At 38.7% G+C, this 22,124-nt stretch overlaps 1 protein-coding gene across 5 annotated transcripts in view; it reads left to right on the top strand.

The window, feature by feature from the left end:
* Positions 1–22,124, top strand: part of CHCHD3 (coiled-coil-helix-coiled-coil-helix domain containing 3) — a 149,855-nt gene that overhangs the window by 49,242 nt on the left and 78,489 nt on the right. The window lies entirely within an intron of this gene.

A 22,124-nucleotide genomic window follows, 5' to 3' on the forward strand; every position in this document is an offset into this window, starting at 1 on the left:
CCTTCAATAGCTTTATCTATGCTATGTAAATACGAATCGATTGCCTGCATTGTCGCAGAATTGCAGAATGATTGAGATTGGAAGGGACCTCTGGAGATCATCTGGTCCAACCCCCTGCTCCAGCAGGGCCACCCAGAGCACATCACTCAGGATTGCGTCCAGACGGCTTTTGGGTATCTCCAGGGATGGAGAGTCAACAGCCTCTCTGGGCAACTTGTTCCAGTGCTCAATAAAATCATTTAGGTATAGCTGAGTCTAAGTGTCTTCTGCAGACATTTCTCAATGGTTTTTCAGACTTCTACTGGTGGTGGTGTTGAAGAATAACCATATGGCAGACAAATAGTTATTATTTTCTCATTTTTAAATATAGGAACAAAGGAAAACGGAGAGCAGTTATGACCAAGATACGGTCTTAGTCTTATGCCTTAAACCCTTGGCTTGTTAATGTCATGCAGTACGGATGAGGATTTTGTGGCCTCAGCCTAATGAAGTGCTGAAGATTTATACTGGAGAATATTATTTGCATGAGTTACCAGGGTTTTTGCATCTTTCATTTACTACTGGGGCTAGCACTATGCTTTTGAGAATTGTGTGATGCCTTTCTCATCAGCCGAATGCTCGATTTCATATCGATATCAATATCATATTCATATCAACATCAATAGATTTCATATTATGACTATGAAACTGGTATATTTAGCCTTTAAGTCAATTTTATTGATAATTTTCACATATTCCAGAATATTTAAGCTAGAACTGTCTAAGTGAAGCAATCAGGAATTGCTATTAACTAGTTTTGGGCCTTATCAGCTTGTTTCAAGGTATGTGCTGTTAATGCGTATGGAGGTGGGCTTCGAAAAAAGAACATAGAAATGTTGCTAATGAAATGAAGCAAATGCCTTAAAATCTTACAGGATGTCCTCTTGCATGGAATTGTAGAGTGACTGGCTGCCTTTCAAGGTAGAAACACCACAGCCTGGCATTTTAGGGAGCTGCCTGCCAAGACCGTGAATTTTCGATCTATGAAATTGTCTTGAGATTCTTTCATGAAGATCCCTATGTTCTTTTGCTTTTGTTACTGCATTTTTTTTGTTTCTACCATAACTTATAAACAATAGTATATATTTTTTCAATGTATCAGGCTTGAATTTATAGAATTTGTAACATGGGGATGTATCTGTGTGCGCCATTTGTCAGGTAGGGTGAATGATCCCATGTGCTGGTTAACTGCTGGAGTAGGCTGATATTTTATGTAGCCTGGATTTGATTGCATCTGTCAGAGAAAAAAGTATTGGAGAAAAAAGTAGTGTTTCGGAAATGTCAATAGCATTATCTACAGAGTTAATTCCTTTGCCACTAAATTGTTTAAACAGTGCACAGGAATAGATATTATGGTTATAAAGGAAGAATATTTTTTTTATAAAGGCTGCTAATTCAGTTTTAATAAACAGACACGACATTGTTAGATTGAAGGAATATTTCCCATTCTAAAACCATTTTAATACCAGCTGCTGCTTATAGGTTTGGACAGAGGAAAGTTTTAAGTGTCAGCACACCAAAAGTTAATACTAACTTTTCATACAAATGAAGAAAATTGATACAAATGAAGCTAAAATGGACAGCTAAGACAGTAAAAGCCTTGCAGGTGACAAGAAGTAGAGAGAAATGTCATTTGTCTCTTTAAGCAAAAGTATTCCACTTGTCAAGAGAAAGAAATCTAAAGGAAGTCAGCAGAGCTTGAACAGCAAGGTAAGACAAGGGAGTGCACCCTTAAAGCAATCTGAAACAATTTTTAAGTGAGCAGAATGAGGAACATCATGACATTTGCTAGGCTAAGTGTTAAAAAACAACCCCCCAAACCCAAGTATGACAGGTAAGATTTTAAAGAACGTTTAAGGAAAGGTTTAAAAATTAACACGCACGTGTGTGTGTGTGTGTGTGTGTTTGTGTGCAATCCCACAGCCTCCGTGGAACAGAAATCCTACCAAAGACTGTAGGGCCAAGAGATGACTGGGCAATACTTGTAGTGATCAGAAGAGATGAAACCACAGCAGCAAAATACCATTAATTAATTCATTCACGTGTCTCTTGAAAGTGGAGGAACATCGGAAAGTTCCCATGCTGGAACTTTTCTTTGCAGAGATCTCCTCAGATGAGGTCTCAGATCTGAAGATTCAGTAGAAAATGTTAAGGGAAGTTGACAGTTTTACCAATAACAGCTCTTCAGGCTTGGGTGATAGTCATAAAGGCTTTGAAAGAAACTTGGTGATGATAGATGAGCTAATGATAGCTGAACTGCTTATGTGCTGTGTAAGCTCTTACAGAGAGCTCCCTCAGTACAAGTGGACTGGAAAGTGGCTGATGGGATGTCAGCTTCTTTAAAAATGATTCTGGGGGAGATCCAGAGGTATACAAAACAGTATTTCTGATGTTTGTACTGACCAAGGTAGAAATCAAAATTTAGAGTAGAATTTCCAGACCTTCAAGTGCGCCGTGTGCTTGAAGTTGTGCTTGAGAACTGTCTGTAGCAGTGTAGCACATCAAAAAATACTTCTTTTTTCCATACCCTTACCATGTATACTTACCGTGTGATATTTTTCCGGCCCATCCTTCTTGAAGGAGGACTTTATAATGACTTAAGGCTTTTATTTCAGTCTGACCATAAAGAATTTTGGTACTGGCGTGATCCTCTCTGGCAAGGATTGATGCAGCCAAGGGTCACACTCTTCTGAGTGCTCCAAGAGTGCTGGTGTTAAGTTTTACTCGTCCAGGCAGCAGACCCATCCTCCTTTACACTATTTATGATTGGAGATCTTCGCTGCACACCTGAAAGTTGTGGGTAGTTGAGCCGGGCAGAGTCTTGCTGAGTGGCTTTAAATGTGGGAGCTTTGCCATAAATAGCTTATTGATGTTCCATCACTTGAGTCATTATGAGAGTTGGGGTGAGACACAGAGAACATGGAGTGAAAAATCAATAGTTATCCAAAGTGCAGAGGACCTGTTGTATTTCCATCTCCTTATAATGACCTGGAGTTTACTGTTAACATGTTTACTTCACTGTCTGGACTGAAACGAGCTGTCATTAAGACCCTATATGTTAGAAAATGGTTTTATTGAGCTGCCAATGACATTAAAGTCTCATTTCCCTTTGAAGAGGCACAGAAATATTGTTCTGTTCATTTGCTGTAACCATAACATTAAAATTTGATTATCGCTATCATTAGAAATTTGTATCCATACTAATATAATTACATACACTTCCCCATGTATTGTTCCAGGCTTTCATTGAAAAGTACCTGTTAGAGAACGAAGTCTGTTGTTGCAGAGGTATTTTTTTGTTTTGTAAATCATTTTCTATACAAGAAAGTCTATTAATAAATTCTGTGATCAAAAAATCAATTTAGCAGAAGTATCCTTATATTAAAAAGCAGGTTTTGCACCTTAGGTGAATGTGGTAATCAGATTATTGGAAATTTGAGATGTATAGTTCTTCTTTTACTTTTGTGAGCACTGAAATCAAGAGACAAAATACATTCCTTGATATATTAGAGCTGAAACATGTTGAGTTATGTTAGGAGTGAATTTGACCTATTGTCATAATTGAATACATATTGTTAAAATAGTGTTTCACTCCTCTGTGTCTCAAATGTTTAGGTGTTTTCCCTATCATCCTTGGGTGGCTGGTCCAAATCACTAGGTACATGCGCTATGCACTGACCTTTCCTTTAGTGTTGCATTTATTTTTCCTGTCCTCAATTCATTAGCTTTGTCAAGAGGAGGTCCTCTATTTTCCATAAGCAGATTATATACTGACCCTTCCTGCTCTTTCCAAACAGTCCTGTGCTAACCATATTTTAAGGATGACTTCACTAGAAAATACCAGGGGGAAAAATTACTAAACGAGTTAAGGCATTAGTTCTCAAGAGAAAAGAAGTCTGTTTACAAACCTGCAGTATTTATTACATACCTCATTTAGCTCATTCATCATTTTAATAGAAAAATGAATCTTTTTAGATGATTCTGAAATAATTTGAGGTAAACTACATAGCCTGAGGCAAAACATGATTGCTTACTGTAGAGAGGACCAAGCTGTTTCTGAAAAATACAGTATGATTGGTGACTGTAACTTACAATTTATCATTGTGAAAATATTAAAGGCTCACATTTGAAAATTAGACTTAAGGTTTGGAAACAGCATGGTACAAAATTAAATCTAGCAGTAGTTCTTTTGTAGTTCTTTTGTTCTTCAGATTTTATAATGTAGAAGTATCTTTACTCCTTGAAAGCAGGTATCTTTGCAGATTTACTCATAAGGTTTCTTTCGGGTTTATGTACGTGGTTCTTTGTTGCCAAGTGCTGTTCTCCTTGCCATTTAGAAATCATTGTTTTGTTGCAGTAAATGGTCTTTTTGCATTAGTACTCTGGTGACATGGGCAAAAGTCATCTGTTTCGCTTTGTTCTTTCCTGCTGTAGAGGACAGGGTAAAATTAAAACGTGGAGGAAGAAGTTACTTGTGAATGTTGAGGATGAGGTCCATTGGGTTTTGTTTGGCTTTGTTTTGGGGGAGAGGGGCTTGGTGGCTTTTTTGCAGAAGGAAGTGGGATACATTGAAAAAGTCATTTGCATTTTAAAAATATTACACTCCGTTGCACTGTATGTGCTTACCTTCATTTGAATAAACATAATGTTGTGAATATGGCTTACATCTCTCTTGGCACACATTTATTCTCCCTCTCTTTCTGGCATTTCTACTGCAGCAGTAAGGTGTTTGGAATCTGGCTTTCTAACTGTTTTGGGATGTCAAACAGGTGATGTGAAACTGCTGTACGAACGAGAAGGTGTTGCTGTGCAAATAGAAATCAATAACGTTTGTTTCCAGCGATGCAGGAAACGGGACTTCCTGCCAAATATTTGCAAACCATGAGTGGTTTTCTTAGCTGGACAGATGTATGTGCCTGGAGGAAATGGTAAAGACCCATTTGCATGTCTAAAATTATTTTATTAATGAGAGAACAATCTTTTCCCCCTAGATGTAGTTAAACAGTAATAAACAATTTAAAATAGCCTGTGGGTGATAGTACTGTTCTTGCTCTAGGTTGTAATCCCAGTACGACCTCTGTCACGTCAACAGTTAAGCAATGTTTTATTTCATCTCTGAAACTGCCATTAAGTGCCTGCAAACTAGAATAAGAAATTGCTCACCTGTATCTCTCTTCTGTTCCTTTGTAACATCCATTCTGACATTTAAAATAGTTGTTTTAATGGAACAATACAAATAATTTTCTCCTTCCTCCTGTTTTTGACTTGATGACATGTCGTAGACCTGTAATTTTTTATTTTTATAGCTAATGATCAATTGTTTTTTCTCAAAGTGAGGCATATAAGAAGAAAAATGCAGTAAAAATAGAAAATGTAAGGTACATAAAATGAATATTTATTCTCTTTAAAAGTTTCTTTTTGAATGGTTAGAGGAATGTGTTTTGTTAGTCAAACAGCATTTAAAAGCATGCTGGTTTTTTAATTCTTATATAGCAAACCCCAAGATATTTGACAGAAGCAAAATTAATCACTGTGTTATCTCAGCATCCAGATGAAGATCTAGTGCTTTACAAAGCCTGCTGCTCCATCAATTTGTTCTTTTGGTTGAATTCAAATTGAGTTCATTTTTATAGATTCACTGCATAATACTCTCCTCTCTCCTCCCTCATTCATTAACCAATTTGTTCTTGCTACTCCCTTTTTATTGAATGGCTAACAAAATTGCTATGCTATCTTTTCAAATGAATATCATCATTCCTTGTCATGCATGGACAAAAAGTAAGCATATTCATTCTTTTTACATATACATTTGCTTCTTCCAGAGAGAAGACCCATTTCTGCCCCCAAGATACTGTGAAAAGGATGCTTTAAATAACCTTCTCTTGAAGCTTTTGGCACAATGCTTGTGTATAAGTATTCCTATCCAGACTCCATTTGATTTCTTCTGGGCCTTTAGAGCATGTACGCCCTGCTGGTTGTATGGCACAACAAAAGCCGAAATCAAAGAGTCGTCAAGACTTGTCCTTGTACACGATGTGGTACAAATGCATGCAGTGGATTAAAATGTGCTCCTCTGACAGAAGTCTTAAAAACGTAGCATACAGTCTCCCCATTTCTTCAAAACAATTTTTCTGGACTCTCATTCTGACTTCTATTTAATATTTATTTACTCTCAGGCTAGGTTAATTTTGACTGGGCAGATAGTACTCATGTCTCTCTTTTCTAATACTTAGGTTGTCTAACTCCCTTTGGTTGAATTAGAAGACTTAAGAAAAGAAAGGTTGTTTAGGAGGTGGGGGGAATTAAGAGTAATTTGTTTTACTAATGACCACTACCTTTAAGTCTTCCTGGGACTCTTCACTGCGTAACATGGATATGTTGTTGGGGAAAACCAGCTGAGAGAAGTGGACCAAACCATTGAAAGAGTATAGTTGGAGGGTGTCCAGCCACCTATCTTAAAAACATTCATGAGATTGATCAGTAGTCTTTACGTTGCTGTTCTGTGGTGTTTGGTCTGTGTGCTGGTGTAGTGTTTGCCATAATCAGGACTCTGCATATCCCGTGGAAAGCAGGCTCTGAGACAAGAGCCATTCCTTTTAAAGAATGAAGCTACAAAAAGCCAAGGGGTTGTTGTGAATAGTAGTAAAATGAGAAACTGCTACATATAATATTCTTTATGGCTTAATTGGGTAGTTTTATTTAATGTAGCTCCCATCAATTTTGTATGCCTCCCCTTTTACTGAGAACAGTTGAAAATCTGGATACTGAGTTTTGTGGTAGAGCTTGGTTAGAAATATGTGGGATGTGTGCTTCTTACAAAACCTAGGATTTTGTGACATTTAAGGAGATTAAGAGACTACGTCATACTAATATTTATATTCACAACTATGCCCGAGACTGGGTTTCAAAACTGAGAGTAAATAAGGGTGAGAGACTGGCAGGTAAATAGTGAACTACATTTGTGTCCTGTTTTGGAGGAGCTGGCTTCCTTGGGGAACTCCAGGAACTCCAGTGGTAGATGTCCACTTTCATCTGTGGTCTACTCTTGGAGCTCTTTTTGTGTTCAGGAGACGTGTTACTGCTTTATGTTACATCTACTACCCATTTTGAAAATTACTTTCTTTACTATAAGGAGAAAAGGGTTTTCTTTTTCTTTTTTTTTTCCCTCTCCCCACTGAATGCTCATTTTATAGTACCCTTAATTAGGCGATGGACCCAGCTACAGTTTCCTCTGCCTCGAGTGCTAGAAGGCACGGAGGTGACCTTCCAGCCTTAGTACCAAAAAGACAGTATTATCAAAGTATCATTCCTCAGGCATTTCTGAAAGTTTAAGTCTGGTGCTGTATCAGGGAGAGAGAGAAAATATATTTTCGGAAAGCTCTGTTAAATACCTTCAAACAAACAAACAAGCTTGGATGTTTGGAAAGGCCAAAGTGAGCGGAACTGTCTACATATCAGCATTTTCAACAGAGTTGTCATATTCTGCTTAAACCAAAACGCAAACAGAAGTGATGCCTGGGATGTTTTTATTGGTTTTGCTCTTTAATATTTTCTCTGCTCTTTGTGCACTTTGACATATTCTTTATTTATTAGTACAAAATTGGATGACTTCTATTTCTGCTATGAGTTATTGAAGTAGTGATACTTCAGTGTCTCCAGAGCAGAACTAAGTGACGACTGTGAAATGCTGTTGAATGCCGTACTTATTTTATTTTTTGGAGTTCAGATGCAGTTTTTAAGATTGAAAAGTTCTGTTGCTTCTCCTTGTCCATGAGTTTATGGTTTAGGTTCCCACATTTGGTTAGAAAGAAGGCTGCAATAGATGATGACTAGTCTTCTTCAGGAATAAAAGACTTCACATCTCATCAAAATAACACTTGTGATTTTATCAAAAGTTAGAATAAATCATAGAATCAATAAAATGTGATCAAAAAGTGCCATATAATACAATTGCTACTGGCATTATCATAATTATTGCCACAGATTCCCTTACACAATGCCCCCAGAATATGCTGGGTGGTTTAAGGCAACTAACGTGAGCTAGGACTTACCCTGGTAGAGCTGATGATAACACGAGTTCTAGAAAACACATAGTGGTAGGGAACGGTATTTGGGAAAGAAGGGAGAGAATTGACAAATTACAAATATTCTCACTTTTTCATGTAATTTTAAGTTTCCAAGTCTTTTCACTGGATATCTAAAATATATCGGGATATTTAGGTATTGAAGCGATAGGTGCAAATGTATCTAAAGTAAGTGTATGCAAATCCAATTTAAAAGGATCTATCAGAGAGTGGGTGAGGAAAGAAAATGACAGGTCACAGTTAAATTTTTTTTTTTAATAAAGATATTCAAAGAATTTTTGTCACATCCAGGTGTTACTTGTATGAGATATTCTGCAATAGGTGTGCTAGTGTGTGCATGGAGAGAAATAGTCTGCCTCCTTTTTTTAAAGGAGGGAAGAGTTTTAAGTGTATGGGTTGATGAATTGGGAGTGTTAATGCACCATTTTATTTCGGTAATAAAAATTATTCTCTTGATAGTACTGTCCTCTGAAGACTGGGGACTGTTTAATTTCACTGCTCCCAATAGCATAGTGTGTCATTTCCGTCCAGCAAAGTGCAGTGGGGTTTGTAGCTGGGAATCCAGCCTCCTTCCAAGAAATGTATGGATGGTGGTCTTCGTATGGGTGCGTGTCGGCCTCTTTTGCTCAAAAGCTGCGTATTTGGAGAATGTGACATGCGGGTGGCTGTGCTGCTCCCGACTAAAATCAAACGTTGCTTTATGCAAGTGATGTAGCGAGTTGAAGCCAAGCCATCCTCTGTTCAGGAAGTCCCTGTGACATGAGTTTGGAAAGCAAAAACTATTTTTAGTTGTCAAGTCTGCTGTTAAAGCAATTTCTTAAGAGTGATATAGTAAAAGTGTGTCAACGCTCATTTTTGGGAAGCCGCGGCAAGAGGTGATACTACGTGCTTGTCACACTACTTTTTGATTCGTATGGCTGATGCTTCTAACTTAGTTGTGAGCTTGGAAGATCCATCCACCTGTCAGCTTGCGTCGTAAGATGCTGCATTGTCTTTTTCTTACATGGTTGAATTCAAATCACGTCTGTAAATAAATAAATAACAAAATTTCATTACTTCTCATTTTCCTAATTATCATGCAGATAAACAGTGGGGATCGTGACATTAGGATAAGTAAGTGGCTTATGATTTTGCCTCGGAGAAACAAACTCGTGCTGTTCCCCCTTTTCCCCCCTTGGGCTATGCAGGAGTAATAAATGAGCAAGTCCAGAGTACTTTATGATAGATAGTTAATGGTGCTGCGCCTGAGCCAACAGGCTTGTTTCCTCAGCAGCTGTCACAATTTATAGTCATTAGCATACCTTTAATGGTTGCATTTCAAAATAATTTCTACTAGGGCATTCAGCATACATAAAGGCAAAAAGCCCTGACATTGAAAAAGGAGTTTGAGGTGTAGGTGGATGGTTTTGGCTGAGCCTGCTGTCGGAGCGCGTACACGCAGAGGGTGTGAGAGTGAACTGAAAATTGTTTAAAGCAATTTTGAAGGTGAATACAGGTTGACTGTATTTGGATGGTTGGACTAGGTGACCTTGTAGGTCCTTTCCAACCTTGTGTTTCTATGATTCTGTGACTCTCAGTACCCGCTTCTGATCGGGTCTCTGCCTTTAAGCCTGTGAACAACCCAACCAGGAGCCTTCTGCACTGTGTTGTGGGGTCGTTCTTGCATTTACATCCGCAGGAAGACTGATCTGCAATCTTTTCAGAGGGAAGGGGTAGTTCTGCAGTAACACCAAGTCATTTCTAGTGTGTAAGGCAAAACTGAAGGGCTGCCAGATTTTCAAAATGAAGTCGTGATGGCAGACGTCACAGCGATGGCTTGGTATTCACGCTAATTTGGTTTAAAAGAAGAGATACTTGTGCATAGTATCTATCAAATCTTCTTTTAATGGTTTTGAAGGCAGGCAGGAGGGATGTTGGGAGGAAGGATGAGTGGGTGCCGTGCCTACCTTAGTAAATGGGGACCTCAAAAAGCCATCGGATAAGTAGGTCAGTCGGATCTTTGTTTTACATTGTAGTAACTCTTGTAATATTTTAATTTGCCTTTGCACTTTTATCTGCCTGATGGGGAAGAAAAAATACCAAAACATGTTGTTGTTTTTTTCTTTTTTTTTTTGGAAGTAATGGTGTTGGTAGAAGATACCGAACTTGAGAAAATCTTTCTTTGAACATACTATCTGCAAGTGAACTGTTGTACAGCAGAAACGTGGTGCCTGTCATTTTCCCTTGTGGTTTGCAATGCCTGAAAATTCATTTAAAATTTGGATATGGACAGATTCGACCTTAATGAACAGAGGGGGGTGGGGGGCATCAAGGCAAACCTTCGTTTTCCTTAAACAGATTTTCTATTTTACTTGCCGTTTTCCAGTGCTGCCAGTTTTACTCCCATATTCCTGCTAATTTTGGAGGCTCAAGGGAAAATTAAGCTGTCCTGTCTAGAAGCCTTGTTTTCCTGCAGTAAACCATGAAAAAGCTGGTGGTCAAGACCCATCAAGTATAAATGCCATTAATTAGTTGTAGCAGGAAGGGAGGGGGACTGCGTAATTACTGAGAGCTGTTTTGGCAGGGGTGTGAATTTGCCTCGAAGTGAGAGGGAGGTCGCAAACCTTGACAGATCTTTCAAAGTCTGCCGTGTGTTTGACATCCCGATTTTGTTGATTTTTTTGTTTTTGATGGTCAGTCCTCGTATGGCAGGAGAGCAGCTCCATATAGCCTCGAGAGTACCGAGATATGCTGTCGAAGATGAGCACGAAGCATCCTGCAGATACAGGAATCTGTGGCAATACAGACTATCAGATAGCGCTGATTCTGATCAACATTTCATTTCATGTACTATCACACAAAGCAGATTTTGAACAAATTTCAGTGCCTATTACAGACAGTGGCTAAACTGTTGCTAGGGCAGATGCAATGCGATTCTGTCTTGTCATTATTACCCGGTTTGAAAAGTTGCTTATTGTAGTGTGCTCAGCCACTTGATAACTTTTAATTGGCTCTATGAATTTTGCAGCGTTTGTGTGCAGTATTTTATTTTTTTACATTTATGACAACGATTCTGGCTGCCCCAACAAGCAAATCTGTCGGTCTGCTAGGGACTATTAAGATTGCAAAATTAGTGCCATCGAAGTTAAGAAATGTTTTGCTCTCTTAGTGTTTTACTTTTTTATTTGCTTTTTAAGTAACAATAAAAAGGAAAGAAAAAAAAGACACAAGTACTGTTAAAAATTAGGCTCCAAGCAACTTTCAGTGAGGTCCCCAGACCCTATGAACTTGTACATGTTGATCTTGATTTCTTCACTCTGATGTCTCTTTCTAGGGATGTGATATGAAGCGGTAACTTACCTGAAAGCACTATAAATTCTCTGTTAATTCCGTATGTCATTTGGGTTGGTGTGTTTCTTTTTAGAGGCCTGTAGTAGCCATTGCATGTGGAATATAATGGAAAAAGCGGTGTATAAGTGCTAACTCAGAGAGTACTGACTGCCTGGTGCCCCAGAAAGGTAGTAAATATCTTGGATGTAAAGATTGTGTAAGCCCAGCACTTGGAACTGATGTTCAACAGACAAGGAACACGACATAAGATAGCTTCTGAAATCCTGATTTTGCTGTGTTACTCTTGTCTTGATGTAGCTTATGAAACTGTAATTTTCTCTGCTTATTATTTTAAAGATAATAATAATAATAATAATGTCTTCCTTCTCATCTTCATCTTTCCAAAGTCCCAAGACAGGAGAGATGTTTAAATTCACCTGAGACTTATGTACTGGGGAGAGTGATATAACTGTATTATTGCACGTGAACTACATTGATTTTATCTTGGCTGCAAAAACCAAGAAGGAGTATTGACAATTGGGAATTCTGGGTTAATCCATATCTTGTGTAGGTTTGTATTCAGGTTTTTATTTCTTCCATTTTTTTCTTTTGGCTGTGAGTATTTTTTGATCAAATTCTTTTTCTGTTCAATTTTTCTCAGACACCTTTTTCTGTCTAATCCTTTCCCAATACGCCATTTCTTTCTCAAGTCTTCTGCTTCTTGTCCTTAGCCACTACAGTTCTTCAGTTCTTCTTTTCATTCTACTTGGTCATGTTCTTTCACTTCCTTCTCTCTCCCTTTCTACTTTACCTCCGCAAGAACCTCCGACTCCTTCAGTTCTTACCTTCAGGACAAACTACCGCTTCTCCTCTGTGATGCCTGGGAGCGAGTTGCCCTCTTCGCTTCTCTTGCCTGACGTTGCAGTGCCTTGGAGCTGCCGGAAGGAATAATTGCAGGAGAAATCTCCGATAACCCCTGCAGTCCAGGGAGGGCACGTGTTCAGTGAGGCTGGTAGCCAGGCTTTAGCCCATGGGGGCTCTCGGGGATGGAGCCTGCATACGGCAATGAAATCATACAGAACCCTGTTGCCAGGCTCTGACAAAAATGTACTGAACTGGGGCTGTGGGTTGTTTTCTCTTTTTTTTTCTTTTTATCCCAGAGGCTTATGGACATGGTGAAGTTTAATTTGGTTTTATTGGAGGTGGAAGAAGGATGTGCCCTGAAATTGGTGTGATCGGCGCTGTTCCCCTGGCAGATATCAGATTCCTTTGGAAGCTACACAAATGCTGGAACTTCTCAGCAGAACAAAAAGAAATTTCATTTATTGTTAGCGGACAGTTTTCTCTCTCTTTAAACGGATGAAATGAATTTGGCTTAGGCCCTCAGAAAAGTTGGAGATGAAGTGTAACATCTTTAAATCTTTTCTTTCTCTTGCTTCTGACAGTCTGTAGCTTGAGGCTGTGTGGAGTGGGAAATGGATGGAAAGCAATCTTCCTTTGTGGAGAGGATGACACAAGGCTTTTGTACAGGTGGGGGAACAGTAAGGAGAAAACTTTTTTTTCCTGATAGCTTTCAGTGTAAGTCTGATCTGTAAGTTGGAAGAAGAATACGGGGAGGTTATTCACAATTATTCACAAAACAAGTTTTATGGTGAGTTCGGGTTTATTTGCGTGTGCGTGATGGTGTTAATTAAGCAGAGGATGACCCAACTGAAATAGGGGCATCGCCAAGCTGTGCTACCTTAGATGCTGAGTGTTTAGATTTTCCAGTGTGTAGTCGTTTTACCGTCGGCTGTCGTCCAAGGTATTACTGCACAGGTCATTTGCAAGCAGAGGTTCGTTTTCTCTGCCTACAATTTCAGCTAGTTACAGGTCTAATCAGGTGTGCCAGAACTTGGCACCCTAGGATCTCTTTATAATTGAGGAGAAATAGGTTCTTTGAGTATTTGATTCTGACCTATTCAGTTGTCAACTTTATGATGATGAGGATTACCTTGTAGAAGTGTCTCTTTCGCTGCACATGACCTTCTGGGGCTCGAGATTAAGTGTGGATGTCTTCTTGTGTAAATTCCTTAAGTAAGGAAGGTGATTTGGACAAGAAACATCCAAATATCGTAATGGTGCCTGCACCCATGTCATGCTAAATACACTGATAATAAATTAGAAAATGAGTCATAATGAAAATTATTCCCATGGCATGCGTTTTGTTATGACCTCTTCCTTGTCCTTAAATTGTTTTGGAAAACTTTGCCTAATGCACACGGAATTCTTCTGTTCTTCACAATCGTCTGTAAAGAATTGGTGGGAGCCACTGTTTTTTATTGGCTTCCCTTTTCCTTTGTGATGCACTGTATGTTCTGCAGTTGTAGCTTTTTAAGGTTTTAACTATTTGGTGTTTAAATCCCTTTGGGTTTTGCCCATGAATGAGCACAAATTCCTACTCATTCACACATTCCTGGAGACTTGAGCATGCTCCAAAAGCTTGCAGAGTGAGCGACTGTGGTCACAGAGGGAAATGAAAATTGATCTTAGTGTATCTTCCCGCAACGATGATTTCGATGTTACAAAGTCAGGCCCTATGCAGGTTTTGATGCCAGGATTTCCCTAAACTTCTGGAGGAACTGAGAACAGTCCTGTGATTTACTTGAAGTCCATGCAGCTCAACAGTGCGTTCCCCGTAGGGTACTATGATAACACTTTAAGGTAATAATAAATAGGTGGGATAAGTATTGACTCTAAGTTAGAGTTTATGTAGAACAATTTTTAAGATTGTTGTGTCTGTCATAATTGTAAATGGGTAGAGTATGCTGCTCAGTGTGGAGCTGACAACAACAACAAAAAAAATCAGAACTTGTACTACTAGTGAGGAGAAAAAAAAACATTTTATACTCCATTAAACTGTTACACATCATAAATAATTTATGCTCGGCTCGCTCTGTTCTGCAGCAAAGATGATAAACTAGTCATTTTAGGAGCATTTTAATGAATATAATAGTTTTCCCGACTTTCTCTGTAACAGAAACCATGTGCTTTCTGTATTCTCCTGGTCGTTATGTGTATGTGAGTGCATTAAATAAGAATACATTTAGAAATGAGTCCTTCGGTCTGAATTCCATAGGTACCTAGGATGGATCAAAATTATATGTAGTTTTCTTTTCATGTTGCTTACAATAATATGTTTATATTGGTTATTTCTGTCATTTCCAGAAGCGTGTTAGCACTTCATGCAACCTAATGAGGTTGCCTGAGTTCCCAGACTGCAATATTAGTATTTTTTCTGGTTTGTACTAAACTTATAGATAATGCATACTTTTTCTCATATATTTTCCATGTTTCATTGCAGACAGCCTTAGTTTTTTGAACTAATTTGTGTTTTTTAATGTTATTTGTCGGTGAAAACTTCCTGCTTTTTAATTAATTATAAAAATCAAATTACCATTGAAAAAATAGAAATTGCTGTTAGATCTTGGAGATAAAAATCTTTTAGACTACAGCATTTTCTAATGTGGAATTTTAAAATCAGGTTTGACTGAATTTTTCAGAATTATAGACACTTAGCTCTATATTCATACAAGCTCCACATTCATAAAGTTACATTCATTTTGTGTATGATGTTTGGTGCTTCTGAACATGCAACTTGTCTATTTTAGTGGAATGTGCTTGATGTTCTGAAAATCTAAATAGCTGAAATTGTACTTCACTTAGCATTGCCTCATTTCCTTTTGATAATGAAAGTATAAAATGTGATATTCCTAGCAGGTAATAATCTATTCAGGTGAGTGATTCAGGAGAAGGGACTTGTGCTTGGCTTTCAGTGTCACTCCTGGATGTAAGCATGAATCCAGAGAGTGCCGTTAGTAGAAATTACTGTTCGGGTTCACGTTTCGATAGTATGAAGTCCTCCTTATACTTTGTAATGAAATAGTCTCAATTTTTTCTTCATTTTTGCATGATATGCAGTGCCCTCAAATCTCCTTCCCGAAGCTCTTGAATGTAATAACTGAAATCTCTTTGGAAAGAATATTCTTTCTGACAATTAATTTATATTGTTGTTTATACACCCACACAAATACAGTGCCTGAAACTTCACTGGTACTACTGATAGAACAATTGATGCTGTTCTAGTGTTCTCGAATTTGAAATAATGGCACCGATTGTCTGTGCTCTGCAAAACGTTTCTGAATGGGGATTAATTGCTCTTGGTCTTAAAAGTATCACCTTAACCTGATTTAACATTAAAAGACAAATCAAGTGGTTTTGTCTCTTTGAGAAAGAATAGGTACGTAATTGCTTCTTTTTTTTTTTTTTTTTTTTGCTTTTACTTCCTGTTCCTTTAAAGCATTTTAAACTTTGCGGATTGGATAAACTATTGCAGAAAATAGTTTATGGAGAATTAAATTCATGGTACTCTGCCAGTAGATTACTTTGACTAGAAACTGTCCTCTGACAAATTAGTGATCGTTCTCTTTATATAGTACATTGCAGAAACAGCAACCTCCATATTAAATCTTAATCAATAACAATGCTTCGCTAATTACAGGAGCGAGTTTATATATTGGATAAATTGCTGTTTGTAAATGTTGTATTATATTAACTAAAACAGCTAATTACCAGCAGCAGAATAAACATAAGGTTTGCTAAAAGCTTCCATCCGTAGCTTGGAGCAGTCGCTGCTGCCTAATATTTCAGTCAATGTGGAAAATAAGGTAATGACATTATAAATACATTTATAATGCAGGACAATTTCTTCTAAAATGCATGTAAGTATTATTGCTTTACTATGAAATATGATTTATTTAATGCATTTCAGCCCCCATAATATTAAGATATAATTGAGATGGGGGGAAAAAAATTGCATGCAGTCAGAGACTGCATGAAAGTGAATCATGGTCTAAATTGCTTGTAATTTTAAAGGCACTTAGGGGAATCGTGAAATTTATATAATGCTGTCTTTGGTTTAAAAAATGTGAAGAAAATAGTTGTCCGGTCTTTCAAGTTTTATTTGACTTTAAATATTTTTGTATGCTAATCAAAGTCTGGAGCAGAGTGAATAAACAGAAATTGTAAAAGTGGTATCACGATTAAGAAATGGGTCCAGATCTGTTGAGAGGGGGACCTTTATGGTGACGATTGAGTAAAATAGCCAACAGTGGAGTGCAATTTGGGTAAAGCCATTAATACAGGCATATGAAGGGAATGAATGATAATGCAAATGTTACCAGTGATCTTAAATGGAAATCATTTAAATGGGGCTGGGAATTCTGCTGATTAGTGCTTTCAAAAGACTGAAAATCACAGGTCTCGGCTTTATAGTTTAATTACCTGCTAAACAATTGCTAGTGACTTCACTAAATCACAAAGCTCCCAAACAAGTAACATCAGTAACTGCAGCTATGCCTGAGCAATTCCAATTTCCTTGATAATGGCCAGCAGCCTGTGTTTAGTCTAACATAAATTGTCAGTTTGAAAGAAACCAGTAGTGTACTTTATCTTCAAGCACGTATTTTGGTCTAAAGATGTGATACAGAATTCTTAGTAACCCATACTTCTGTGGCAAGTTTCACTATATCTCAGTAGATGATAAAATTAGTACACATAAAAATTAAGCTTTTTTATGATATGCAAGAATTAAACTTCTTTTGAAGAAATGACTTCATGCTTTTAGGACGTGTAATTTCTCCTTGTGTCAAATATTTTAATAACCCTGTGGAATATAAATCATATACCATTACACATTATTTCAGTTGGCAGCTAGAACGTCACAGGGCTGAAGTTGAAATGGGAGCTGAGTGTTCATCTCATCCGTATCATTTTCTGCCTACAAAGACTCTGGTCTCTTTGGCAAGCATCGTCTTCTAGATCCAGTAGTATTAAAAGAGAAAGTTAGAGGCTTCGGCAGCTCCTCATCATTTCCCCTTGCTAGAGGTGAGTGTCCCTCACCAACTGGCCTAGTAGCAGTTCACCTGAACTCTTCCCTAATTTGCTTTGGGCAAAATCTATTTGCTGAAATAGTTTAAACGAGTGTCTTGAGCTAAACTAATTCCCCCACCACCAGATTCACTTGCACAACTCTGCAGGCACGTCAGTGGGATCAGTAACCTTTTCAGTGGGAGCAGCTGCAACCTGGAAGATGATGTTGAGTTTCATTTGACCCAAATTAATTTAAATCTCTTTGAATGATTAGTTACTTTGTTAGTAGTACAGCCTGGAAAATTCTATGAGGCTTTTTAATATTACCTCCAGATTACTGGATGTAATCACTTTTTTAATAAATGAGAACTTTGAGGCTGGCAAGCCACATTTGGTTTTATTTTGTTTCATTAATTAAAAACCATGGTGGGGATGAATAATAAACATAAAGAATTGGTAGCTTGACTGAAACGCCACAACTCCCTTGCCTCTGTATACTTCCTGCACGCTGTTGCCAAGAGATTTGGTGAGGATTGATTAAAAGAGTTTGAAATAAGGCTCTGTCTGCAGAAGTTCAAAGTAATTGCTCTAAGTACTTTTATTAATAAAGAGAGCTTGCATAGAATGAATTCTATCTTGGGGGCTCTCTAAGGGCTTTTACAAGTTAAATATATAATTAACTATATTATCTCACACTATTCATGGAAATATTTTTTGTATGATAGAACATACAGTAGCAATTTACTGTGTGTAGACCCACTATGGGAAGTTTCCTTTAAATGTGAATAATATAATACTAGTATTGTTGAAATTCAATGATACTAAGCTGACTTATGTGCTAGACAGACAGAAAGAGTAAGATGAATTTAAGCTCAGCCTAAAATGAATCAGCAACATGAGTTCAGACAGGCAAGGCAAGTATTGGACAGGACATTATGGTCTGCAAGTTTGCATGGAGTTTTAATACTGTCTAGCTAGGGCCTTAACTTTATTTAGAAGTAGTAATTGCAAGCCTACTGCTTTTTAACAAATGCCATACTTTTGTGTCATATTTGATCTGGGTTAGCAGTAGATAACTGCATTTATTTATTTATTCCAGACCAACTTTGTGCAGAAGCACCATACTGAACACAGTCATTGTGTAGCCACAGAGTTCTTAACTTTAAGTTACTGGAAACAGCCGTAGCAGTGCGTTACGGTGGATGAAACAGAGTGGGGCCGCTTCTGGCAGAGAGCTGAGGTTGCAGCAGAAGAATCACAAAATGAAGTGTCCCTCAAAAATGCTCTGCTCTGACTTCGAGTGTTCAAATGTAGTGTTCGGGGCTGATATATGATGGGTAGCATAGTACAGAAGCCCAAAAAGATGCATGTTTTTTTAGTCCATGGAATAAATAAAAGAACATGGATCAGCTTTAGAACTGTTACACAAGCATGTTGTAGAAGGTGATAATATTTTTTTTTTGAATAGACTGATCTGGTTCTTTTTTCCATATTCTCTCTCTTTTCTGTATTCTCTCTTTTTTCCACATTCTCGCCTTTTTCTCCTGTATCAGTGGCTTTTCCGTCTTTTGTTTGTCCTGGGGACACCAGGTTCTTCAGTAAGGAGCAGAAGCGATTGCCCCTGGCTGCTTCCCTCGCAGCCCTGCTGGGACCCGTCACTGCCTGGAGTAGTCTTGGGCTTTGTGATACACTCAACAACGTCATGATGCCTACCTGCTGGTGACAGAAGTGACCTCACTTAGGATGTCAGCAGTGGCACCTTTCTCTGCTTCCTCTCCTTCCCCCGAGGTGCTGCAGCACATAATGGGGATGGTCCAGGGACGGCAGCGGGAGGCAGCAAATGCTGCAGGAGAACTGCAGTCGTGTGGTGCCAAGGCAGTTTTTCTTGGAAATTCCACCTAAGGAAGCAAAGGTAGAGCCTATTTTAAAAGCATTGAAGACATGGTGTGTATCTCTACAGTGAAACAATTTTACTGGTAACTCTAATTTGCAAACTAAAGCTCTCTAGCTCAAAGATTTTTGTGCTCTTGAAACCTTCAGCAGGTTGTTTTCCTGACTCCTTACATAGTGGGAAATGGGCTTCTTTTCTCACAACACCTACTCGCTCAGTAGGAATCTTGTTTTGGAACCTACGAAAGCAGTTTAACGTGATGTGCCTTAGTGTACGGGTGTCTGTGTCTGAGCTTCTCACTTCGCCATCATTGATGCGATGCCTGAGTACACTGACAAAACAGATTCCTCTTTGCTGAGAGGATTATGCTGGGTGAAAGCGGTTTCTAAAAACAGGAGGTAGTTCTTACGCAAGTGCTAGGTTGTTACTACAGATAATTTGTTACATTCTCAGGCTTGGATCTAAAATGCTTTTTAGAATAACATTTATAGAAGCACATACTTTATCAAATTGTGGCCTTCAGAAAGTTCAAGGTATCTTTATAACTGGTAAAATAGCAAAATGCCACTGATACGTGTGGTTTTACCCTGCTGGGCAGCTGAGCTCCACCACAACCACTCTCTTACTCCCTTTCCTCAAAGGAAAAGGGGGAGAAAATGCAAGGAAAAGGGATCAAGGGTACAATTATCCACAGTTATCATGATGGACAAAACAAACTCGGCATAGGGAGAGCAGCTCCCCCCAGCCCCCCTGCTCCTGCGTGGGCTCCTCTCCACGGGCTGCAGCTCCGGCCCGGGGCCTGCTCCTGCGGGGGCTCTCCATGGGCCGCAGCCTCCTCCAGGGCACATCCGCCTGCTCCACCGGGGGCTCCTCCACGGGCTGCAGCGTGGAGATCTGCTCCGTGTGGCACCCATGGGTGCAGGGGGACAGCCTGCTCCACCAGGGGCCTCTCCACAGGCCGCGGGGGAACTGCTGCTGCGTGCCTGGAGCACGTCCTGCCCTCCTGCTGCACTCACCTTGGGGGCTGCAGGGCTGGGTCTCACTTCTCACTCACCCAGCTGCTGTAACACAGCATTTTTTTTTTCTCCTTAAATCTGCTCTCACAGAGGTGCAAACAACATTGCTTATTGACTCGGCTCTGGCCAGCAGTGGGTCCTTTTGGAGCAGCTGGAGCTGGCTCTGATCTGCCATGGGGCAGCTGCTGGGCTCTGCTCACAGAGGCCACCCCTGCATCCCCCCTGCTACCAAACCTTGCCATGTAAACCCAATACAATATATAAATATTTAAAAAACGGTGGTTTTATCAGTGTCCTCTATCGCTTACCGTGTTCAATAAATGGTTTTGGACATTGCCATTTCATTTATTGAGTGGTTTGTCTTTTTCTCTCTGAGAAGCTGACACCTGCGTGCTGAGCTCTGCTGAAATAGTATGGGAGTTAAAGGAATTGGGACGACAAATAGCACAAATTAACAACCAAATTCCTAGTGCTAATGGCAATTATGTAGAAACGAAAAAGTTATCCCCCAGCACTAGACAATCCCTAGCAGTAGTCAGTGAAAGAAATTTTAATTTGCTTAAAACATGAGGTCACTCATAATTTAGACCTCAGACTTAACTGCTAGGTGTGGCAGATGTGAGTTGGATAATGCCAAAAATACTAAATGTGAGGTAGGGATTTGTAATGTATGCTAACTTGCATGTAAATGTCTGTGCGGGGTGTACTTACATGTATGTATGTTTTTTTGCCAGGTGACATCTCTGTAAAATAGAAAAGTCTCAAAATACTGAAAATAGATTAGATTAACGCTTTGTCATTTTACCCTTCTAGAAGCAATATGTAAATACAGGTCTAGGTTCAGGGGAAAGAAAGGACAGTCTTATTTTATAGAGGAGAAAGTGAGAAATATACAGAGCATCTGTATAAATGCATGTAGTTGGAGCTGTCATTTTAAAGAGTACAGGCTGTATTTTCTACCTTTTCTGTATCATCATCTCTTTTTATTTTTTTTCTGACTTTCCTATGCAGCTCCTGTCAGTTTGGAATCCCCCATGTGGCAATTCCCTGCAGTGCAGCAACCTTACTGCTTTAATTTCAGGATTCAGCACTAATATCTTTTGTCAGAAATGGCAATGAGAAGGGATCGAGGAGATATAAACTGACAGGTTTTAGTTAGAGAAAAAAATATAACAGAAAACAAATGGAGAATGTTTTGTCCTTTTGCTATTTTTTATTTCTTTTTCTGCTTCTGAGGAGGGAGGGGAATTATTTTAAGGCTGTGGATAGTGTGATACTGTACAAAATACCCAAACCTGTATATTTAATTATAATAAAGATTTACAAATAGAGTTATTCTAGCCATTAATTGTTGTTTAAAATACATATTTTTCATTTGGAAGTTCAAGTTGGGTGCAATAAAAATAGAGTAAAAGCGACTTAGACTAATGACAGCTTGTGCTTCAAAAGAAAAGGGTAGTTTTTAACAGTAAAAGTAATTTCGTCTGGCACTAAGGCACGTGCAAGGCATTAACTCAGTAATCGCAGTCCTATACTAATAGCTCTGTAGAATCACTTTTCCCCAGCAAAGGTATTTTATCTTCTACTGCCTCTTTTCATGTGCCCCTGAAGAACTCCACATCCATGCATGTTTACTTTCCGAGGCTGGAGCTCTTGTTTCTCACGCTGTCTCTCTTGTAGTGCTTTGCAGAGATGAGCAGAAGTGCTTGTAGCTGGCTTTTTTCAGGCTTGTTGACTCAGTGGTTGGGGACAATGTTATGTACACAGAACTTTTATCATATTTTTTATTTTTTTCAGTATTATGTGTAATGAGAATTCATTTTAAAAAGTTTTTCTCAGCTGTTTTCAGTTCTTGTTTGTTAGCTCAACTAAATT

This window comes from Anser anser, assembly GCF_964211835.1.
Source record: "Anser anser genome assembly, chromosome: 1".
In the NCBI taxonomy this organism is placed as follows: Eukaryota; Metazoa; Chordata; class Aves; order Anseriformes; family Anatidae; genus Anser; species Anser anser.